The 13051-nt window shown below is 42.9% G+C and overlaps 1 protein-coding gene across 3 annotated transcripts in view; it reads right to left on the reverse strand.

The window, feature by feature from the left end:
• The window catches only part of shank2b (SH3 and multiple ankyrin repeat domains 2b), a 1221224-nt gene that overhangs the window by 274179 nt on the left and 933994 nt on the right, over window positions 1-13051 (reverse strand). The gene's annotated exons all lie outside the window — the stretch shown is intronic.

Here is a 13051-nt window from a genome sequence, read left to right on the forward strand (position 1 = left end):
GGCCAAAAGGCCTAATCTGCTCCTATATCTTATGATCATGATTTTGTATATCACAACAAGATATCCCCTTATTTCCAGTGCTGCAGGGAATTAAGTCCTAACCTATTCAATTTTTCCCTATAACTCAGATCCTCAAGTCCCAGCAACATCCTTGTGAAATTTTCTCTGCATTCTTTCAAGCTTAAGTACTTCTATTAGTGACATTAATACTATCTAAGACTAATCCATTGTTCAAAACTACACAGATTTTCTTTCTGTACCTTCTTGCTGTGAAAATTCACACACAACTAGAATCGCTTTGGTTCATTACCTTGGCTTCAGCTTTGCAAGGATAACTGCCAGGAAAAAAAAGGGCATTTGATGCACGGTGTAGCTTTGAATTGACGTGTATGCGAAGGACTGCTTCCATTGCATCCGTGGCAGCTACTTGTAACAATCTCAGCCAAGTTCTGTGGAATTTTATCCTTCCTTCCCTGCTTCAGATTGAATGACTAGCTTTTTTTTGAAAAAAAATCACATGTACATCGAAACATAGTGAAATATGTCGAGTACGACAAATCAAAGCAGTAAGAGTTTTGCCAAGCAGCCAGTAGTTGTTGCCACGCTTCCGGCACCAACACAGATTGCCCGTAAATGAAAATCTGTGCCTGCAGTTGGTCTAATCGTATGTCTTTGGAATCTGGGAGTAAAGAGGAGCATCCAGAGGATATTCATGCAGTCACAGGGTGGACATGCAAAATCTTTGCCGGCAGCGGCTGGGATTGAACCTCAATCTTGCAGGCTGGCGCTGTAAAGCAATTGCGCTAACTCCCACACATTTGTACCACCCCATACCGTGTTCGTTACGACTATGAACTGATTACCTCACTATTTTGCTGTTTTTTAAAATACATTTCTTACTGTGACATATATTTTTAATGTATTGCACGGTACCGCTGCTGCAAAACATCAAGTCTCATGACATGTGTCAGTAATAATAAATCTGATTCAGATTGAATTCTACTTCTGTTTCTTATTTCATGGAATTCTGTAGCTTCCTTTGTGGTTCAGGTTGAAATGACAAATCTCTGGATCACCAAAACTGTCCCCTGGTTACAAGTCTCTGAGCAAGAGAATTGTTCTTTATTAGTACAGACACTTCTCAGGTTGTGTAAGGGTTAAAAGTACCGTTGGTAGCATAAAGTTATGACCTATCAGGTTCCTGAACCAGCGTGGAACACTTCACTCACCTCAACTCACAGAATCACTTTTAAGGACTCTCAAACTCATGTTCTCAGCATTATTTATTTACTTATTTAAAAAAAAATGCACTTGTACTCTTTTGAACAGTGATGGCCTGTCAGTCTTTTTATGTATAGCTTTTCAGAAATTCTACTGTATTTCATTATTTTCCTGTAAATGTCTGCAAGAAAATGAATCCCGAAGTAGTATTTTGGGCCCAGGATAGCTCCTCTGAGTGGCTGTCACCCAGGAGCTAAAGCTGCTGCTGAGGACCTCTCAGTGAGGACTGGTGTGTGTTGTCCTAACCTCCACTTGGCTGAAGTCTACAGTCACCGGTCATCAACACCTAGTGCACAGATCTGCTGATTCTGCTCTGCCTCAGATGAACTAAACCCTGTGATGTGGCTCAGGCATTAATGGCACCTGGAGGCAGTTGCTCTGGACACTGCCAGCTCAGACAGAAAGAAGATTACGTGGAGACCTTTAGGAAGTATTTACATGCCCAGCAAGCCTCCTTTATCTGAGAACCAGCTCACGTGTTCTGACTGAAAGTGGAGACTATTACTGTTCAAATCGGGGCCTTCTATTCTTTCCCTGAGCATGGGGGTTCGCTTTAACATTATTTCAAATTGGATTTGATTCAAAGGAGGCTGGAAGGCTGGATTGTCAGTAGCAGTGTGATGTGCCATGGACTGGCTGTGAGACACCATCCCTTGAATTCATTTTCTACCTTCCTATTCCACCTCGCTTTCCTTTCACTTGGCTGCTGAATATTCCACAGTGATTCAGTTCCATCCCCTCCCTCACTACTATTCTGACTGGACTTCAAACCTTTCTTGGTCTCCAGCACCCAATATTGAGGAAACTGGAAAGCATAATGGTTAGGATATCACTAATACAGTGTCAGGGACCAAGGTTCATTCTGTCACTGTCTGTCACCCTCCCCCCCCCCAGTGATCACATGGGATTTCTCTGGGTACTCCGGTTCCCCCCCCCCCCCCCACATTCTAAAGATGTATAGGTCAAATTGGACAGTACAGGCTCATTGGGCCAGAAGGGCCTGTTACTGTGCTGTATCTTTAAATATTTTTTTTTAAAGTTGCTTTCAGAGGGAGGAGATTGAAGGGCTTTGGGAATCAGGAGATCAGTGCCGGGGAAAAATGTATTTAAGTATTTGTATTTAAGGTAGAAATTGATGAATTCTTGATTAGTCAGGGCATGAAGGGATATGGGGAGAAGGCAGGAGACCAGGGTAATGGTTCAGCCATGATAAAGTGGCGCAACAGACTCAATGGGCCAAATGGCCAAATTCTGCTCCTATATTTTATGGACTTTACCTTTGCTCATATATTCCAATATACTCCCCCCCAACAAACACCTTCAGCCAGAGTAATTTTTTCCACAAGTGATAACACAGTTGTACTGAATAAAAACAGTGCAACTAGACTGTGCATGACAAATCCCAGCATGAGCAAATCAGAGACACAAGATTGTACAAGTGTTGGAAATCTTGAGCAACACACAAAAACGCTGGAGGAACTCAGCAAGTTAGTGAGTATCCACTCAGGGAAACGGTCAATGTTTCGGAATGAGACTCTTCAGTCTTTACGTAGGGTTTTGAATCAATCCCTGGACAGATACTGCCTGACCTGATGAGTTTCTTAGGCAAATTCTTTTTTAAATTCTAGCATCTCCAGTCTGTTTTATCTCCAATGCAATTATAATGATGGGTGCAGGGTAGATACTGGACAGGACGTTGGGAATGAGACTGCTCGGGAACTGGGCTGTCCATCTTTCACTTGAGGGAGCAAGGTAAAGACTACATTTCATAACTCAAGCAGAAAAAATAAATTACCTGCCAGCCAATGATTTCTGTTCTTGTGAAGAGACCTGTTTATCGTTGATGATATCCCTTTAGAAGTGTGTTCTTTCTCCCCAATGCATAAGAGGAGTAATCAGCAGTAGTCAAATTATTGGAGAGGATCTTAGATACAAAGCAACACACACAAAATGATAGAGGAACTCAGCAAGTTAGGCAGCATCTGTAGAAATAAATGAACATCCGACGTTTCGGACCGAGGCCCTTCTTCAGGACTGAGAAGGAAGGGAGAAGAATTAGAGAGTAGATTTATAAGTATTTGGAGAAGCAGAGACTGATTAGGGATAGTCAACATGGTCTGTTCAGGGCCATACCATACCTTATGAGTCTGAATGAACTCTTTGTAAATGTGACAAAGTATTCTGATGAAGATTGAGCAGTGCATGTGGTGTACCGTATATGGAGTTTAGTAAGATATTGATAAGGTTCTCCATGAATAGGCTCATTCAGAAAGATAAGAGGCACTGAATGCACTGTTTTTGTGCACTTTATGCAGTCCAGTGTAGGACTGTAGTCTAGTGTAGCTTTCTCCGTGTTGTTTTTATTACGTAGTTCAATCTAGTTTTTTGTACTGTGTCATGTAAACCATGGTCCTGAAAAATGTCTCATTTTCACTATGCACTGTATCAGCAGTTATGGTTGAAATGACAATAGAAGTTGACTTGACTTGAAGAGGCATGGAATCCAGGAAAACTTGGGTCTGTGAATACAGAATTGGATTGCCCATAGATGGTAGAGGGTGCTAGTACAGGGAGACTATTCTGCCTGACTAATCACATTGTCACAACAGTGGTGGGGCCCATCACCAACAATGAAGAGATGGCTTACAGACCATAAGAACATAAGGAATAGGAGCAGGAGTATGCCATCTGGCCCATCGAGCCTGCCCCGCCATTCAATAAGATCATAGCTGATCTGTCCGCAAACTCAGCTCCATCCACCTGCCTTCTCTCCATAACCCTTAATTCTTTTGAAATGTAAAAACCTATCTAACTGTTTCTTAAATACATATATTTAGTGAGGAAGCGTCAACTGCTTCCCTGGGCAGAGAATGCCGCAGGTTCACCACTCTCTGGGAAAACTAGTTTCTCCTCATCTCTGTCCTAAATCTTCTCCCCTGAATCTTGAGGCAACGTCCCCTAGTTCTAGTCTCACCTACGAATGGAAACAACTTTCCTACTTCTATCTTATCTATCCCTTTTAAAATTTTGTATGTTTCTATAAGATCCCTTCTCATTCTTCTGAACTCCAGAGAGTACAGTCCCAGGCAACTCCATCTCTCCTCATAGGTCAACCCCTTCATCCCCAGAATCAACCTGGTGAACCTCCTCTGCACTGCCTCCAAAGCCAGTATGTCCTTCCTCAACTATAGAGACCAGAACTGCACACAGTACTCCAGGTGCGGCCTCACCAGTACCCTGTATAGTTTCAGCATGACCTCCCTGCTCTTGAATTCAAGCCCTCTAGCAACGAAGGCCAACATTCCATTTGCCTTCTTAATAGCATGTTGTACCTGCAAGCCAACTTTTTGTGATTTATGCACAAGCACTCCCAAGTCCCTCTGCACAACAGCATGCTGCAATCTTTCACTATTTAAATAATAATCTGCTCTTCTATTATTCCTTCCAAAGTGGATGATCTTGCATTTACCAACGCTGTATTCCATCTGCCAGACCTTGGCCCACTCACTTAACCTATCTAAATCCCTCTGCAGACTCTCCACATCCTCTCTACAATTTGCTTTTCCATTCTGTTTAGTGTCATCAGCAAATTTTGCTATGCTACACTCATTCCCCTCTTCCAAATCACCATTGTAAATGGTAAACAGCTGCGGGCACAGCACCGACCCCTGCGGCACCCCACTCACCACTGACTGCCAAACAGAGATACACCCATTTTTACCAACTCTCTGCCTTCTATTGGTTAACCAATCGACTATTCTTGCCAATACTCGTCCTCCGACTCCATGCATTCAACTCCAAGAAAACTTCACACCACTCACATACCTTTTTATATTGGCAGCACAGCGGCACAAGCTCCAAGCAATTTCAAACTCCTGGAAGTGCAAACGTCACACAACTTTCATAATCCCAAAACACATGCTATCTAATCAAGAAAGTTCACCAATCCGTCTACTATCCAAGGGGCTGAACAGAGCTGGACTATGCACATCAAAACACACCTCCTTCTATAGATGTTTGGCACAGCATTGTGTGCCGAAGGGCCTGTATTGTGCTGTAGGTTTTCCATGTTTCTAAGTGCAGTAGAGGGCATCCTAACATGCTGTATCAGAGTATGGTATGAAAACAGCAGTGGGGCAGACAGGTGGGCTCCACAATGGGTAGTCAAAACTGCCCAACGCATTACCAGCACCAGTACACTCACCATCAAGGACATATATACAGAAGGGTGCCAGGAAAAGGCCACCAACATCATGACAGATCCTACCCAACCTGCTCATGGACTTTTTGTCCCACTCCCATCTGGGAGCAGGCTACATGACATGCACGCTCGGACCACCAACTCAAAACCAGTTACATTCCCCGCGCAGTACAAGTAGTCAACATATCCACCCATTAACACAGCCCACCACCACCACTTTATCATTTCCTCTGAGACACTCCTGTGACTAGTGTCAGTTTATGGAGATGCAATCAAATGATACAAGGTATCTTATATTTATTGTCAAAGTGGTTGTTGTGATGTGTCTAGTGTGATAGGTAGTGTAGTGGGTAGTGCTTGTCTCTCTCAATTGCAGCCCCCACCACTGGCTAGCAGTCTTGTGAAAAGGAGAGCTGAATGTGTAAGTCTGTCCCTGCCAATATATAGCCTCTTCAACAGCAAGCCTCATGTAGTGCCTCCTCACTGGCAACGCACAGAAACTGAACTCCTTTTAGACTCAGGCTGAACTACAGAGGATCAGGAGAATGTCTGGCCCCTGCACATATAACACGAAGGCCCACCAGTGTGTGGGCACGCCCTGGTGCTCGTAAACCAGATCTCCAACTACAGGTAAATAGCCCCAATGCCTTGTGGACAGTCTCAGGAGAGAAGAAGGCCATCAGATCTGGAGTATCAATTATTTTGTTCTCCTTTACACTTGTGTACTGGAAATGACAATAAACAATCTTGAGACTTAGAGATCAGTGACCAATGATGTTCCACGGGGATCTGTTCTGAGATCCCTGCTCTTTGTGATTTTTATAAATGAGTTGGATGAAGAAATGGAAGGGTGGGTTGGTAAGTTTACAGATGTCACAGAAGTTGGAGAAGATGTGGATAGAGTAGGAGGTAGTGGGAGGTTACAACTGGACACTGATGGGATACAAAACTGGGCTGAGCAGATGGAGTTCAACATAGACTAGTGTGAAGTGATTCATTTTGGAAGATTGAATTTGAAGACAGAATACAGGGTTAATGGCAGGATTCTTAGCAGTGTAGAGGAACAGATAGATCTTGGGGAATATTTTCATAAATTTCTCAAAGCTGATGTGCAAGTTGATAGTGTTTTTAAGAAAGCCTATGGTTTGTTGGCCTTCATTAGTCACGGGATTGAGTGCAAGATCCACAAAGTAATGTGACAGGTCTATAAAACTCTGGTTAGACCACACTGTTGTGTTCAGTTCTGGTCACCTCATTTTAGGAAGGATGCTTTAGAGAGGGGGCAGAGGAGATTTACCAGGATGCTGCCTGAATTAGAGATGACGTCTTTTGAGGATAAGTTCAGCAAGCTAAGAACAATGATAGGTGACCTGACAGAGGTGTACAAGATGATAAATGGCATAGATAGAGTGAACTGCCATTGTCTTTTTCCAAGAGTGAAAATGGTTAAGACAAGAGAGGACATAGTTTTAATGTAATTGGAGGGAAATATAGTGGAATGTTAAAGGTCATTTATTTTTACATTGAGAATTTGTTTAGGAACAGCTTCTTCCTTCCTGCCATATTTTTGAACAGACCTTGAACCCATGTACTGTACACTAGCTTATTTCTTGTTCTCTTTTTGGACTAACTTTTTTTTAACAATTATTGTAACTGATAATGGTTTTTAAAAATCTTTTGCACTGTACTGCTGCCACAAAACAAGAGATTTCACAAAACAGCAATAATAAACCAGATTTGGATTCTAAAATTGCATGGAACACACTGTCAGGGGTGGTGGTAGAGGCAGAACCTCTTAGGCACATGAATGAAATAAAAAACTGAGGTCTTGAGGGAGAGAAGAGATAGATTGATCTTGGAGTAGATTTAAATGCTGGCATAACATTGTGGGCTGAAGGGCCTGCACTGTACTGTTCTATGTCACAGCAGATTTGCAGCATCGCATCTTAGCAATGGCACAAAATGTAACCACCTGACAGTGACATTCACATTTGTAGTATAAATACTGCCTGCAGGAAACCAAAATTGCAGCCTCAGTTACCAAGGTAATAGATTAAATACAGTGATATTCCAAGCCGTGGAGGTGAAAGTGAGTGAGGCAGTGGAAGGAAGGAACACTAAAATGCAGAGGGTGGATTTAAGCAAGTTGGCTGAAAGGCAAGTGTGTAGAAAATCCAAAGTTTGGAAACAGTGCTTGTGAGAAAATGCAAGATCCAATGTAGTCAGAGTAACACATCCGAAATGCTGGAGGAATTCAGCAGGTCAGGCAGCATCTATGGAAAGGAATAAACATACTCTGTTTCAGACTGGAAAGGGAAGGGGAAGAACCCAGAATAGAAGTGGGTGGGGAAGGAGGAGAAGAAACTAGGTGAGGAGGAAGGTAGTTGGATGGGGAACGGGAGATGAAGTAAGAAGCATGGAAGGATGGCCGGAGGAGATAAAGGACTGAAGGAGGAGGAATCTGATAGGAGGGAAGGAGGAGTGGAAATGAGGATTAAGGAAGAGTTAAGACACGAGTCAGAGTGGGGAATGGAAAAGTGACACAGGAGAGATGAATTACTAGAAAATGATGTCCATACCATCTAATTGGAGGTTACCCAATTCAGGAACATAAGTAAAATAAGTGCTCAGAGGGACTTGGGGAAGGGCAGATGGATGGTGGGTGGGGCAGACAGCAGAGGAGAGTAAGAGGGGTCAGTGGGGGAGGAGTGAGGGCAGCCAGGAGGAGAGAGCGAGGGTGGGGCAGCCAGCGGGGGCGGGGGGCAGAGTGAGGGATTTGCTTTTCCCAGAGATTATTGAGTCTATGGAATTCTCCGCCCAGGAAAGCAGCGGGGTCTGCCATATTAAGTAGATTTAAGACACAGTTAGATAGATTTTTGCATAGAACTGGAGGTAAGGGTTATGTGGAAAAGGCAGGTATGTGGAGCTGAGTCCACAGCTACATCAGCCACAACCTTACCAAATGAGCAGACTCGATGGGCCAGATGGCCTACCCTGACTCTCATCTCTTATTATTCTTTGCTTCCTCAGGAAGACTGAAGTTGAAACTGCCGTGTGCAAACATCTACTATATTGTATCTTTAAGCATGATGTGTACTGCTGTGTGTGTCTGTGGCTGGTAGTTCTGAGCAGTGGAGTTGTTTCATAGAAAATCTATCTGAGGTAAACATCTCAGAATATAAACTGTTTCCAATTGCTGTCTTGGAAATAAAAGAGAAAAACTGCTGTCTACACATTCAGAACATTTTACGCCCTACACAAACATACTTCATAATGTCTTCAGTAATAGCAATGGAGTGTACATCAATAGTGTTTAACCAAGGAAACGGGTCTTTTAGATTCAATAAACAGCCTGCGGGTGGAACTCAGCAGTTTGAGTATTGTCTGTGGGAGGAGTGGAATTGCTGACATTTTGGGTCAAAACCCTGCAGCAGGACCAACCAACCTTTGTCATTTAGATTATCCTATCAGTGCTGGCTCTGAGTATTTCCTCCACCTACTCCCTCCCTACACACATTGACTCAGATTCTCCCTTTCCACAGGCAGGGCTCAGCCTACTGGGCACACATTACATAGCTTATCCTATCCTCAACTCTTCGCTTCCATATTCTCCATCAAACTTCCTTTAATTATCCATCGTCATCAACTTGTTCACATAAAAACCCTGCTTCTCCCCACCTTCTCTGCCTCTTAAAACTAACTTGTACACACACACACACACACACACACACACACAGAGTTCTGACACCAGTTTTCACTTTGAAACATTACCTCTGTTTATCATTCCATAGTACGACTGAGGATTTCTAGCTTTTGCCGACTGAATTTCATTTCTCCACCTGCTGGCTGAAGAGTATTCAAACCTTCATTTTATGGTTTATCTTTTCACTACTATTAACTTTATTTGTCACGTAGACATCAAAACATACGGTGAAGTGCACTGTTTGGGTCAACAACCAAAACAGACTGAGGATGCGCTGGAGGCAGCCTGCAATTGTCACCATGCTGCTGGCACCAACATGGCATACTATTGAGTCACAGAGTACCATAGTACCGAGACAGGCCCTCCAGTCCATTCAGTCCATACTGAATTATTATTCTGTTTTATCTCAGCAACCCGCGCCCTTCCAAATTCCTCTTAAATGTTGAAATTGAAGCCACATCCATCACTTCCACTGGCAAATCACATTACACTCCGAGTGAAGAAGTTCCCCTTCAGTTTCCCCTTAAATGTTTCACCTTTAACCTATGATTTCTACTTCTTGTGTTACCCAATTCAGTGGAAAAAGCCTGCTTGCTTTTACCTTATCTGCATCTCTCAGTTTTGTATACCTCTTCCAGATTTCCCCTCAGCTCTAACGAACCCCAACAACTTGCAGCTAACCCAAACCTGAATGTCTTTGGATTGTGGAAGGAAACTGGAGCACCCAAGGAAACCCTTGCAGTCACAGGGGTACAGACCCCTGACAGACAGCGGTTGGAATTGAACTCCCAGTCACCGTAAACTGTTACCATAACTGCTGTGTTACAGTACCACCCTTACCAGACACAATCTGACAAAACCAATGTGCAAAAGCAGAGAAATTGTGCAAATAAAAATAAATAATACTGAGAACTTGAGTTGTAGAGTCTTTGAAAGTGAGTCCAGAGGTTGTGAAATCAGTTCAGAGTTGAGCTGAGAGAAGTTATTCACTCTGGTTCAGGGCCTGATGCTCGCAGTGTAATAACAGTTTCTGAACCTGGCGGTGTGGGAGTTTCCTAAGTTTTGTGTACCTTCTGCTCAATGATCGTAACAAGAAGAGAGCACGGCCTGGATTGTAGGGGTCCTCGATGATGGATGCTGATTTCTTGTGGCAGTGCTTCTTGTAACTGTGCTCAGTAAAGGGCTTTTCGTGCAATGGACTGGGCAGTATCCACCACTTAGTCAGAAGTGTGACAGAATCTGCATGGAAAAGTGCAGCTCTAACTGCAAACTGTGTATGGCTTCGCGGTTCTATGATGACAGCCTTCACCATGCTGGTCTACAACTAGCTTCTCAAAAGCTATTTGGTATGGGGTGTGTTTGTTGGTCTTGCCAGTGACTTTTGCATCCAGTGATTAGATGAACATTTTGCTTCAGATCTACGATTGTACCTCCACCTCCCACTGGGCATTTCAAACTGGAACCAACCCGTGTACACTATATTCTTCCACTGTCAGGAACGTGTGAATTTTCATGGTACAGGTCCATCCAAACTAAAGTACAGACTTGCTTTCAGCAGTCTGGCTGCACAGAATTCAATTTCTTCTCCCTTGCCTAGGTCTGGAGTTTTGTGGTGACTGATGGGTTTTCTGTTCCTTTGAGGGTCACATCAAGAAAGAAGACTTTTCAGGTCCCTGATAAAAGGATTCAGCTTGAAATATCGACTCTTTATTCTGGAAGAAGAAGGAGATAGAGTGTCCAGGAGACTTTCACTGAACTGCTTTACTCTGGAAGTTGCCAGCCTATTATGATGGAAAGAAGGGAGAACGATAATACAACGACATATATACCTCCTCATTGAGGCAGGCCTTGCAATATTACTCATAGCAAGCAGCACAAGCAGGAGTTAGTCAGCATCACTTCTTGTTGAAATGTGTGACAGAACCGTGACAAACTCGCACAAGCACTAGAACTTCACAGGCGCTGGAATGCTAACAAGGTAGCAGATAGATTGGAAACAATTATCTGGCTGACATTGCTTGGAAGCAGGGCATTGACACTAAGCAGAAGTAAAATATAACCATTAGCTAAGTTTCATATTCCAAAATTTGTCATCTTTATTTTCCCTTCATAAACAATTTAAGATTGATGATTAAAACAAAAGAGTTGTTTATGCTTTGGGGACGAGAAGAAAAGTCTGTTTCCAGATATCACACTCACAGTCCCTGCAGCAGCATCTGGAGCAGAGGTTCACAACTTGGGGTCTACAGACCCCTTGCTTAATGGTGTTGGTCCATGGCATAACAAGGGGTGGGAACCACTGATCTAGTTCAAAGTTCACAGTAAATTATCAAAGTACATATATGTCGCCATGTACTACCCTGAGATCCAGTTTCTTTCAGGCATTCACACTGAGGAGTATAAAAAGTGCAAAAAAAAACTTAAGAAAGAAATCAGAAGGGCGAAAAGAAGACATGAGGTTGCTTTGGCAGACAAGGTGAAGGATAATCCAAAGAGCTTCTACAGGTATATTAAGAGTAAAAGGATCGTAAGGGATAAAATTTGTCCTCTTGAAGATTAGAATGGTCAGCTATGATTGGAAACAAAAGAAGTGGGGGAGATCTTAAATATTTTTTTTTTGCGTCTGTATTTACTGAGGAAATTGGCATAGTGTCAATGGAAATAAGGCAAACAAGTAGTGAGGTCATGGAACCTATACAGATTGAAGAGAAGGAGGTGCTTGCCATCTTGAGGCAAATCAGAGTAGATAAATCCCCAGGACCTGACGGTATTTCCTCAGACCTTGCAGGAGACTAGTGTTGAAATTGCAGGGGCCCTGACAGATATACTTAAAATGTTGGTATCTACAGGTGAGGTGCCGGAGGATTGGTGGATAGCTCATGTTGTTCCATTGTTTAAAAAAGGCTCTAAAAGTAATCTGGGAAATTATAGGCCAGTAAGTTTGACATTGATAGTAGGTAAATTATTGGAAGGAGTACTAAGAGATAGGATCTACAAGTATTTGGATAGACAGGGACTTATTAGGGAGAGTCAACATGGCTTTGTGCGTGGTAGGTCATGTTTAACAAATCTATTAGAGACTTTCGAGGAGGTTACCAGAAAAGTGGATGAAGGGAAGGCAATGGATGTTGTCTACATGGACTCAGTAAGGCCTTTGACAAGGTCCCGCATGGGAGGTTAGTTCGGAAGATTCAGTTGCTAGGTATACATGGTGAGGTAGTAAATTGGATTAGACATTGGCTCATTGTCAGAGAAGCCAGAGAGTGGTAGTGGAGGATTGCTTCTTTGAGTGGAGGCCTGTGACTCATGGTGCGCCACAGGGATCAATGCTGGGTCCTTTGTTATTTGTCATCTATATCAATGATCTGGATGATAATGTGGTAAATTGGATCAACAAATTTGCTGATGATACAAAGATTGGAGGTGTAGTAGACAGTGAGGAAGGTTTTCAAAGCTTGCTGAGGGATTTGGACAAGCTGGAAAAATGGGCTGAAAAATGGCAAATGGAGTTTAATACAGACAAGTGTGAGGTATTGGAAGGACAAATCAAGGCAGAACATACAAGATAAATGGTAGGACACTGAGGAGTGCAGTAGAACAGAGGGATCTGGGAATACAGATACAAAATTCCCTAAGAGTAGTGTCACAGGTAGATACAGTTGTAAAGTGAGCTTTTGGTACATTGGCCTTTATAAGTCAAAGTATTGAGTATGAAAGTTGGAATGTTATGGTGAGGTTGCATAAGGCATTGGAGAGGCCGAATTTGGAATATTGTGTGCAGTTTTGGACACCGAATTACAGGAAAGATATTAATTAAGTTGAAAGAGTGCAGAGAAGGTTTACAAGTATGTTGCCGGGACTTGAGA

The sequence above is a fragment of the Hypanus sabinus genome, chromosome 7, assembly GCF_030144855.1.
Source record: "Hypanus sabinus isolate sHypSab1 chromosome 7, sHypSab1.hap1, whole genome shotgun sequence".
In the NCBI taxonomy this organism is placed as follows: Eukaryota; Metazoa; Chordata; class Chondrichthyes; order Myliobatiformes; family Dasyatidae; genus Hypanus; species Hypanus sabinus.